Source organism: Notamacropus eugenii, chromosome 1, assembly GCF_028372415.1.
Source record: "Notamacropus eugenii isolate mMacEug1 chromosome 1, mMacEug1.pri_v2, whole genome shotgun sequence".
Classification (NCBI taxonomy): domain Eukaryota; kingdom Metazoa; phylum Chordata; class Mammalia; order Diprotodontia; family Macropodidae; genus Notamacropus; species Notamacropus eugenii.
This window is the reverse complement of record NC_092872.1, coordinates 281,639,649-281,649,026: the sequence shown is the minus strand read 5'-3', so window position 1 is coordinate 281,649,026 and position 9,378 is coordinate 281,639,649. Positions and strand designations below refer to the sequence as shown.

At 53.8% G+C, this 9,378-nt stretch overlaps 1 protein-coding gene across 8 annotated transcripts in view; it reads left to right on the top strand.

Moving 5' to 3' along the window:
* Positions 1 to 5,202: 5,202 nt before the first annotated feature.
* CTBP2 (C-terminal binding protein 2) overlaps positions 5,203 to 9,378 on the top strand; it is a 171,841-nt gene continuing 167,665 nt past the window's right edge. For 3 of the 8 annotated variants that reach the window (XM_072629011.1, XM_072629017.1, XM_072629012.1), the window contains exon 1: positions 6,193 to 6,539. The gene's annotated coding sequence lies outside the window, so the exon portion shown is untranslated. Of the gene's footprint in view, positions 5,340 to 5,873; positions 6,064 to 6,192; positions 6,540 to 7,033; positions 7,054 to 7,313; positions 7,771 to 9,334; positions 9,359 to 9,378 lie in introns of those variants that run through there. The other 5 variants (XM_072629014.1, XM_072629013.1, XM_072629015.1 and 2 more) reach the window with 5 other exon arrangements.

Genomic DNA, 9,378 nt, shown 5'->3' with positions numbered 1-9,378 from the left:
TAATTTTCCTGACCAAAGTGGCCCTCTCTGGCCACCATTCTCGTATGTATGCTGTCTCCTTATATTAGAATGTTCCTTGTGGGCAGGAAATGTTTCTGATTGGGTGTTTATATCGGCACTACTTATTACAGTGTTTGACACCTTTTATATGCTCAATAAATATTTTTCCCTTTATTTTTCATTCATGGTCCTACACACCCCAACCCATACAAACTTTCAACCACATTTTATCCTAGTCTTCTTCCAAATCAGCTAACACTTAGCTCTCTGCCCTACCAGCCCAAAAACCCAACACACCCTGAATTCCATTTTCATTCATGTCCTCTGGCTGCTCCCTACTGAAGAAAAGTCCTCCCTCTCTGGCTGAATTCCCTGGAAGCCTTTAAAGCCTGATATGCCACCTCCACCATGAAGACTTTCTTGATTCTGTAGTGAGTGGTTCCACACTTTTTGCAGTCTCTGTACCCCCTTGACTTTCAGTAAACCTTCCTGCTCCCTCTATTCAATACAAAAGGAAATAAATTCAGAGTTTACCATTCACATGAGAAATAAGATTAATTAACTTTGCTCAAAGTTTGTCAGAAAACAACTAAATAAACGAGACCCTTCTTTGTATCTCTTGCTATCCAACAGTTATTCTCCACATTATTTTAAAATAGCTATCTATGTGTCATGTGCAGCCTTCGGGGTTTTCTCATTTGGAGTTGATTGAGATAAGGACATTGGGTAAGATTGGGCTGGGCTTTGCCAAAGGGTCACCCCAAGTGGTCTAAATTCATTGATGGCAAATAATTTTGGAGTTTCTAGTTACTGTGGAGATCAGTTAACTCAGCTTCCTCTGGGTAGTTGTCACAGATTTTTTTTCAAGCTCAATATGAAAAGGCTTTCATTCGCAATCCTCATTCATCTGGTTTTGGTCCTTTGATTCTCTCAAAATTGCCAGATGCCCCACGATGTCCTCTTTCTCTCCCTTCACCACTTTTAGTTCTCATTCCAGTCATTTATTCATTCATTCAAAAAGCATTTATTAAATATCTATTTTTTTTAAAAGCACCCTTTATGTAACAGGCACTGTGCTAAAGTGGGGGGTAGGGGAAGAGCTAAAAGACAGTCCCTACCTTCAAGGAGCTTAGAGCAGGCAAACAAAGCAAGCTATCTAAAATAAACAAGAGATAATTAACCGAGAGAAGGCTCTGGAATGAAGAGGGATTGGGGAAACTTCCTCTAAAAGATGAGATTTTCCGTGGGACTTTAAGGAAGCTTGGGAGGTCAGTAGTTGGAGGGAGAAGGGAGAGGGTTCCAGGTGTGATCAACAGCCAGAGAAAATGCCCCAGACTGAAAGATGGAATGTCTTGTTTCTAGAACAAAATTGTTTTCCTTATGCTACTACCTTGGGAATAATGCAATAGCACTGAAGTTATTTAGCAAATATCTCTGAGGCTCCTTTGCAAAGATTCTTGTACCCCCTGGGTTGGGTGGATACTCCTGCCCTGGTCAGTAAAGGCATTGCTCCCCAAACCTTACAGAACCTTGTGCCTTGTGACTCACAGCCCCTAGCAGGTAATATTGTCCATTAGAAATGCCTGTGTTGGTATGTGGTGCCCCTACCAGGCTGGGGGATATTATCATGTTCTGTGTGTTGGTGTCTAATGCCCCTGTCAAGTGGCAGATATTACCATGTACTGTGTGCTGGTGTCTAATGCCCCTACCAGGTTGGCAGATATTACCATGTACTGTGGGTTGATGTCTAATGCCCCTGCCAGGCTGGCAGAGCAAGGGCTGCGATGAGAGACTGAACTTGGTCTAGTGAGAAGGTGCTCAGAAAGACAGAGGTTGAGGAGAAAGAAGGCAGAGGCTAGGTTCAACTCCCATTGAACTTCTCTGAGCCTCAAGCTTCTCATCTGTAAGATGGGGGATAAAAATGCTCATGCTTCATGCCTTACATGACTTTTGGGAGGAAAGCACTTTGCAAACTTGGAAAAGTACTCCTAAAGCTCTGTGATCTCAGACATTCAGATGTTCCCTCCCATCTGCGCAGTTATCCTCCCAAGCCTGCCCTTCCTGTGCGAAGCTGTGCTGTCTTCTGAGCATTCATTCAATGCCATAGAAAAGATCATAGAGGTCTAGTCCACCCCATTCATTTTATGGATGGGGAAACTGAGGCCAGAGAGGGAGTAGTATGCTTTGCCCAAGAACGCATAGACACAAAGTGTCTGAGGCAGGGTTTGAATCCAGGTCAGCCCTGGAGGGTAGGGAGTTACCACCCCATGCTGTGTTCAAACGCTGAGAAGGTACCAGCATAACTCGGTGACTGTCCACACTCCCTGCCCTAGAAGCAATCTAGAAACTGCAGTTCTTGCTGGGATTGCAGGTAGCACTTGTTTGTTTTGTCTGTATATGCCAAGGGCCACCCTGACCACTTTAGTCTGGGTTTGTGATTTAATCAGTACAGAAACCAATGCAGACCAGCAGCTCATCTTTCACTTAGAGACGAAGGGGAGCTGCCAAGGGCATAGGGAGGTTAAGCAATGTGTCCCGGGGTCAGTCAGCATCTGAGAAAGAACCTGAACTGAGGTCTTGGGGCACACTGGGAAAGGTGAATGGATGTACAATAATGAGGGGGTTCTGGCTTACAACCTGTGTGACCTTGAACCTATGTAAGCCTCAGTTTCTTCATTTGTAAAATGAGGGGGCTGGAATAAGAGGAGTTCCCAAGGTCTAAACCCAGTTTTAAATCTGTGTTTTAGTGATGATCCATCCTGCCTCCAAGGTCAGGTGTCATCCACTATTGCTTTTACTATTCCTGCACATAGTAGGCACTCAGTAAATGTCTGCTATTGTTCAATCATTTTTTCAGACCTGTCCAACTCTCCTTAACCTCTTTTGGGTTTTTCTTGGCAAAGATATTGGAGTGATTTGTCACTTCCTTCTCCAGTTCATTTTACAGATGAGGAAACTAAGGCAAACAAGATAAAGGGACTTGCCCAGGGTCACACAGCTAATAAATGTCTGAAACCACTACCCCACCTAGCTGTCCTAGTGGTGTTTAATAATTGCTTATTGGATGGCATTGATTGCAGTCATCTATAGAACCTCAGAGGTGGAAGAAAACTTAGAATTAACCTAGTTCAACTGGCTCATTTTACAGATGGGGAAACTGAGCCATCCTCCATCCCCCCCCCAAGGCCAAGGGACTTGCAGAAGATGTCAGACAGAAATTGGCAGAATCCAGGTCCTCTAGACTGCTGGCTTCCTTCCAATTTCTGCTAATGCCTCACCTTTTTACAAGAAGTCTTTCTCAGTCTTTCTCCTCATGCCTTCTCTCATGGATTATGTCTAATGTATCTTGGACCTAGTTTATTTGTACACAGGAGAATTTTTTGTGGGGGGGGGCTTTTATTGTATCCCCAGAACTTAGGACAATGCCTGGCTCTGGCACATAGTGGGTTCTTAATCATTCCTTGTTGACTCTAGATTCCCAAGCTTTCCCCAGCTTCCCTCTGAAGGGCCAGTTTCCTATCCTACCTGTTCAATCCCCTTCTTTCCCCCCCTGCTTGAGGGCCATTAGAGAGCTTCCTCTAGATCCTCTGCCATTTTAGGAGGGCACCCAGGGCACTCCCCTCATTTCCCACCCAGTTGTCCTGAATTCCATGATCTCCAGAAACTCATCATCCAGAAAGATGATGTCATCTCTGAAATTCAAACCTCCTTAGATCATTTCCTACCCCACCTCAGGACCTCTCCAAGCCCCTTCTGGGAGGGGCAGATGATTCTACCTTCCCCACCACCCTAGGTTCATCCCCATTAGATGGTAAACTCCAGAGCAGGAACTGTTAGCACAGTGCCTGGTTCATTAGGAGCTGGTGCAGTAGATAGACTTATCTTCTATTTAAAATCTGGCTTCCTACACTTTTTGTGGCATGACTCTGGGCCACTCATTTAACCCTGTTTGCCTCAGTTTCCTCATCTGTAAATCGAACTGGAGAAAGAAATGGCAAAACATTCCAGTATCTTTGCCAAGAAAACCTCAAATGGGATCAGAAGGAGTTCACCATGAATGAAAGGCCCGACTCTCCCATCCTGCTATCCAGTCTTTTCCGTAACCCCAACCCCCTCAACATCTTGGAATCCCACCAGCCACTCCACTGAGAGGTTGTTTTCAGTCTCCACGGAGGCGTCAGTGGAAATGGCAGCCCTGGGGATCCCAAGCATTCATTCACCTTTAATTCCCTCTCTAGCTTCAGTTCCACCATCCATCCACCTCGGAGGCCCCACTTAGACACAGCTTTGGCTTCAAAGGGCTAAGGGCAATCTGCAGACTTCCAGGGGTCCCTCATGAGGCACAGGCACTTCACCTTGGATAGCTGATGGAGGGAGGGAGAATGGGTCACATAGCAGCTGAGAGAGACCGCTCCAAGCTGTGTTGGGGGTGGGGGGCAGGCAGTATTTCTGAGCGGACCCTGGGGTTCAGACACACTGTCTGAAATAGAAAGAAGGGCAAGAAAAAGAAGAAAATCTGCTTTCCCGTCCCCTTCTCCCCCTCCTCCTCCCAGTGGTTTCCCAGTGAACCTGGCTGCAGTGGAAAAGCCCCGATCTCACCTACATGCCAGACAGGGCGGCCACCAGCTCTCCTGGAGGGGGCGGGGAGCGGCCTTAACTGGGGGGGGCAGGACATGGGGAGTGTGTCCTAGAAAGATGCGGCGGTGAAAATGAAGGAGGAAGGAAGGAAAGCGCAGTCATCTGAATGCAAGCAGCCTCGGGGCTCCCTCTCCCCCAAAACGAAAAGGAGTCTTCGAAGTCTATCTGGAGCCTGGGCCAGGAGGTTCCCTCAGGATTTGGCTCAGGACTGGGAAAAGGGGCGGGGGCCAGTTTCTTCAAACAACCGCTTCCTCTGGGGGATAGGAGAGGGCCTGGCGACCCGGAGGCTGACTGGTCTGGGGAGGCCCAGGCTGGGCTGGCTGCAGCAGCCCTAGCTCAGCCCTGATCCCCTAGGGCCAGGCGCGCAGCCCTGTCCATCCTGCCAAGGTCGAAGTGGCCTGGGACCCCCGGGGAGGTGGACTCCCCACCGGAGAGGTGGAAGGACAACCAGGGGTTTCGAGGTGTTCGCCGTCGCTAGGCTGTTGCCCCTACCGACTTCCCCCGCAAGCCTGAGGCTGAGGGGCGCGGAGCGTGAACAGCAAAGTTGGGTAGGAGGAAGACGGGCTGTTTCTGGATCCTCAGAAACCTAGTGGAGAGGGGCACCCGGGAGAAGAGAATCCACGTGGGCCGAGGAGGAGGAGGAGGGGGCGCCCCAACTCCACGTGGTCGGGCGGCCCCCCCGGAAAGGCAGAGACCCTGGCGTGAGTGTGAGCGCGCCCAGGGAGGGGCGGGGGGCAGATCCAGCTTTCGCTCGCGGGTGGAGAAAGGGCCCCCTGGATTCCTGGCCTGGGAAAGCTCACCCGCTTCGGCTTCTCGGTGCCCGCGGGCCTCGGGCATGGAGGCTGCCCGGAGCCCGGGCGCAGGAGGCAGGACGAGGGGAGGGATGGGGACGAGAACGGGCAGGAGAGGAGAGGGGGCCGGGGACTGCAGGGGAGGGGAGGAGATGGGCACTGGGGCCGTGCCCCTCCCTCCCTGCTCCCGCCCCCGGACCCCCGAGGAGCGCTGGCCACCTCCGGCTGCCCGCCCGCCCGCTCGCATCCCCCGGGAGCGCAGAGCGCGAGCCCATTTGTGGGGACGCGGCTCCGCAGGGGGCGAGGCTGGTCCATGTGGGGTTGTGTCATTGGTTTGCACGGAAAGACCCCGCCTTTGCCCAAAAAAAAGAGCGAGCGAGCGAGCCCCAGACCCTCACCTCGCTCCATCTCCGCCGGGAGGAGGCAAGGAGGAGGAGGGGGCGCGGGGCTCTGGCGATCGCCAGTCGTCCGGCTCTCTGCGGGCAGCGGGCAGCGGGTGCCGGGAGCCCCGGCAGCCGCGGGAGCGGGAGCAGCCCCGGGGCGATTGGCGGCGCTCGGGCTCGGCCTCCTCCAGGACGCTCCGCTTCCCCCGCGCTCGGCCAAGCAGCCAAGTTGGGCTCAGCATCCTCCGGGGGTGAGCGCTCCCGAGCCTCTGGGCGGCGGAGGGGGCGGGGAGGGGAGGGAGCGGGGGGCGGGGGTGGGCAGGGCTGGGCAGGGCTGGGCAGGGCTGGGCTCGCGAGGAGGGAGAGGCTGGAGGGAAGGCGAGGCGGCGGCGGGAGCAGGAGCGCCGGCGGCCGTGGGGGGAGCACGCCGGCCGGGAGATTAAGTTTTTGTGTGTCTCGGTCTGCGTGTGCGTGTGCGTGTGTGCGCGCGTGGCCTTTGAAGGGGGCTGGCGAGCGGCGGCGGCGGCGCGGGGAGCCGGGGATGAGCCGGCGGCCGCGCTGAGGCCGGCCTGGGGGGCCGAGGGGCCGGGGTCCCGCCTGCCGGAGCCCACCGAGGCGGCGAGCCCGAGCCGCGCCCGGCCACCGCGCCTTGTCCTGCGCCGAGCCCTGCCCCTGCCTGGCCGGCCCGGCGAAACCCGGCGGAGCCCTGCAGCGCAGCCGGTGCCAGGTAAGCGGCCGAGGGGCGCGGGACGAGGGGGGCCGGGCCCAGGATGCGGTGGCTACCTGCGGGGGGGCCGCGTCCGTGTGTGCTCGCCTCACTGCGCCACAGACAAGAGCTGGGGGAGGGGAACCCGGGAAGGACATGTGTGGCCACTCGCTGAGCTCTGGCTCGGCGGGGCCCGGGTCGTCTGCCCCATCCCCAGCCCTGGATTTCACGGTCCGAGGCGGGGAGGGTCCGCCCGGGGCCAGCTGGCTGGAGACTGGGCGGCAGCCCCGCTCGCGGAGACCCTCGTTACCTCTCGTGGGGCTGCGGGCACAAACGAGCTTGTAAACAGATGCCCGCGGGCACAGCGCCGGCCCCTCGGTCCTGCCCGGGTCTGCGCGGACTCGGAGCCGAGGTTGGGGGGCGGGGGGCCGGGGGAGGGCAGGGGGGGCGGAGCAGCCCCGCCCACCGGGAGCCCGGGGTGCCCCCAGGCCCAGGCCCAGGTCGGGGCGGCCTGGGAGGGAAGACTCCCATCGAGGTGAGGGGGGATCTTTTGTTTTGCGGGGCTGCGCATTGTTTACCCGGGCCGTGGGGATGGACAACAGCTGCCGGCGGATTAGCGGGGCTCCCCTCGGCTGGCAGCCCGGCCAAAGTCTCGGCCGAGACGGCGTGGGGGAGGGGCGGGGGCACCGGGGGAGGGGGCAGGAAGAGGGGCGGGGGGCCGCGCGGGGGGAGGGGACGGATTCTCTCCTGCGGGCAGTGACTTCCTCTTCACACGCTCTGCCAACCTCCCCCCCTCCTGTCTCTGCACTTTATTTTATGCTGGAGGAAAAAAAAAGTTTAGCTGGAGAAAAGGGAGGAGGCAGTGAGTGTGTAGAACACGAACGCACGCACCAGCGCTTTGTTGGGGAGGGGGGCCGAGCCCTTGTTCGCTTGACAGTGCTGACAAATCCGAAGACTTTTTCCCCTGAAATTTTCTTCTCCCTTCCCTTCCTGATGGCAGGAGGCATCCTTGCAGAGAAAGAAAAAGGAAGGGCAGGGAACGAGCCGCTGGAAGAAAATCTTTTCCTTTTTCCTGCCCCCCCCGCCCACGCACATGCCCCCTTTATTAGGATTATGCTTTCTGTTTTTCCCGAGAGTTTGGGAAGAAAGGAGGCTACGAGTTGGGGCCGGGAGATTTCCCGCCGCCGCTTTGCTCCCGTGGTGGCCGCCTATCCAAGAGGTTGTTGGAAGGCCTTTAGGTCAGCCTCCACAGGTCAGTTCCAGGGTACGCCTTTCTCGGACGGCCCCGGGTCTCTTCCGAGAGCCCTTCCTCCCAGACCGGCCTGTCTGCTTTCAGGGAGACTGCCCAAGCAGTCACCGGGAAGGGGGCTAGGGGAGGGGGCTGCGTTTCCGAAGGAGTTGCTCTCTCCTTGTCTATACAGTGCTTAGGCTCTGGCTGTGTGGTAGGTTTCTCCTCTCCTCTCACCACTTTTCCTGGGAGGGAGAGGAGCTGATGGTTGGTGGGTTGGTGCAGCTTGGCCCTAGGAAGTGGCCTCCGGGAACTGAGGATATGATGGGATGAATGAATTTCTGGGAACCAGCAGACGTAGCTGATGTTTAAAGGGCCTTGGTTGCAATGTCCCCCTTCTCCTGTCGTGTGTGTTTAAAAATTTAAGAACAGTTTAGGTGCTCAGAAAGTTCCCGTCAGGGGTGGGGGGCACAGAACTTGTGTATGGTCTGAGCACTCCGAAGGAGAATTCTTTTTTCTATAAATCGTGCCTTGGAAAATGAAGATGCTTAATATTTCCTTTGTCTTTCTGTGTCCTATGGCGAGGGGGGAGAGTCTAATGCATTTTGATCTGTAGATTGATACTCTTTTGGGACTTAGCATCATGGGAAGTAAACAGACCTCTCTGTCTGGTACAACTTGAATGCCACAGGATAAAGTTTTCTTACCTTTTTCTTCTGCTATTTCTCTTCTCGAGCATCTATCTGTTTCCTAGATTCTTCACAAACATGTCTTGTTTAGGACTGAGAAAGGCCTCCCTTCCTCCCCCCTTCTCAAAGTCTAATCATTAGTCATTTTTTATGTACATATAGATAATTTCACTGTGATGAAATACCTTTCAAGAGTCTTTGGGGCCTTTTGTAGATGTGGCCTTAACTGGAAAAATAAAAATCCTTTCTTAAATATCACTTCGATGCAAAAGAGCATTTCTAAGGCTTGTTTAGAGAATCCTGTTTAAAATGTTAATTCAACCTTTTTAATTCTGGAGTGATTTTAATATTAAAACAGCCTTTTTTTAGTAACAGGAATTTTATCTTCTGGATGAAAAACTGCAATATTCTTTTGTCCTGTCTTCCGAGCTCCCCCCACCCGGCCGAACACTTTCTTGTAAACCGGGAACTGTCCCTTTTTTATTGCCCTAAAAGAAAAGTTAATGAGATGGGAGATTTCCAGCTGAAAAAAGCTGCCTCCTTCCCGGCTGCTTGGAGTGGTTACAGAAGGTGCCTTGAAGTTAGCAGTGACTGCCCAGGGTTTAAATGGAAAACCAGTTTAATGTTCACATTTGATGGAGTGTAACTGACCAGACAAAGGAAATAAACAAATAGGTTTCTGGTAGTGGCTTGGGAGGAGTTCCTGGGAGCCTTGCTTTCCCTTCCCACCCCCACTCCCTCCACGAGGAGATTAATGGAGGCCGTGCTAAAGGAATTTTGGGGCTGCTTGGTTTCTGCCCCCCCACTTCGCCAGGGTGCTCATTTTCCTCCTCTCCGGATGGTAGGCTTTCCTGGATTGGCCTGTGAAAGTGTTGTGATTGTGAAAGATCTTTCCCGGTCTGGAGCTTGGAACTCTGCACGAGGTAGGAATGAGATAGATTTT